A 1,625-nucleotide genomic window follows, 5' to 3' on the forward strand; every position below is an offset into this window, starting at 1 on the left:
GCTCAGTCATGTTCTGTGGCCTCGGTGCGTTCTCGATTGCCTCCGTCTTCGCGTTGGTGGGCCTGATGCCATCCGCCGCAATCCTCCTTCCCAGGAATTCCACTTCAGGTGCCAAGAAAACGCACTTCGAGCGTTTTAACCTGAGCCCCACGCAGTTGAATCGACTAAGAACCTCTCCAGGTTCTGCAGATGCTGGACTGTGTTCCGACCTGTGACCAAGATGTCGTCCTGGAAGACTATGGTGTGCGGGACTGACTTCAGTAAACTTTCCATGTTTCTCTGGAATATCGCCGCCGTTGATCAAATTCCAAACAGGCATCTGTTATAAACAAAAAGACCTTTGTGCGTATTGATGCAGGTGAGGGCCTTCAATGATTCCTCCAGTTCCTGTATCATGTAGGCTGGTTAGATCCAGCTTCGTGAACGTCTTTCCTCCCACCAGCGTTGCAAAGAGGTTGTCGGCTTTTGGTAGTGGGTATTGATCCTGCAGGGAGAAATGGTTGATAGTTACTTTGTAATCGCCACAGATTCTGACGGTGCCATCTCCCTTGAGGACTGGGACAATAGGACTGGCCCACTCGCTGAACTCGATCGGTGAAATGATGCCCTCTTGTTGCAGCCGGTCTAGCTCGATTTCTACCCTTTCTCTCATCATGTACGGTACTGCTCTCGCCCCCGGAATTAGGTGGATCTGCATTTTTGCTCCTTGGAATTTCCCGATGCCTGGTTCGAACAGCGAAGGAAATTTGTTTAAGACCTGGGCACGCGAAGTGTCGTCAGCAGGCGATAGCGCTCGGATGTCGTCCGAGTTCCAGCGTATCTTTCCCAGCCAGCTCCTCCCGAGCAGCGTGGGACCATCGCCCGGTATCGCCCAGAGTGGTAGCTTGTGCACTGCTCCATCGTAGGAGACCTTTATGATAGCACTGCCGATTACAGGAATCAGTTCTTTAGTGTAAGTTCTTTAGTCTCGTGCGAACTGGAGTTAAGACTGGCCTTGAGGCCTTGTTGCACCACAACCTTTCAAAAGTCTGTTTACCCATGATGGACTGGATCGCACCCGTGTCCAGCTCCATTGACACCGGGAGTCCATTTAGTTCAACATTCAGCATTATCGGGGACAATTCGTGGTGAATGTGTATACCCCATGTACCTCTGCCTCCTCTATCTGAGGCTCTGGTTCGTAGTAATCCTCCGTGGATCTGTCCTCCTCTGCAACATGGTGGTTTGCAGGTTTAACAGACTTAGCAACTCGCCTGCACACTCGTTGGAGGTGTCCCATTGTTCCATAGCCCTTGCAAACGTATCCTTTGAATCGGCATGAATGGAAACGATGATCACCCCCGCAGCACCAACAAGGTGTTAATGGCCTTGCATTCATCACCCTTGATGGTGGACTCTGAGACATCTGCAGACATGCAGCTGCAGGTATGTGTGACCTGCCCTGTACGTTACGATTCGAAAACAACATCACTTTGTTCACAGTACTTGTAGCAGCACTTGTGTGCTGAGAGATTTGCTTAGTATTGTCACTGATGGCAATGAACGCCTGGGCTATCGCTATGGCCTTACTCAAGGTTGGGGTCTCTACAGTCAAAGGTTTGCGAAGTATAGTTTCGTGGCCAATG

Source organism: Pristiophorus japonicus, chromosome 15, assembly GCF_044704955.1.
Source record: "Pristiophorus japonicus isolate sPriJap1 chromosome 15, sPriJap1.hap1, whole genome shotgun sequence".
Taxonomy (NCBI): domain Eukaryota; kingdom Metazoa; phylum Chordata; class Chondrichthyes; family Pristiophoridae; genus Pristiophorus; species Pristiophorus japonicus.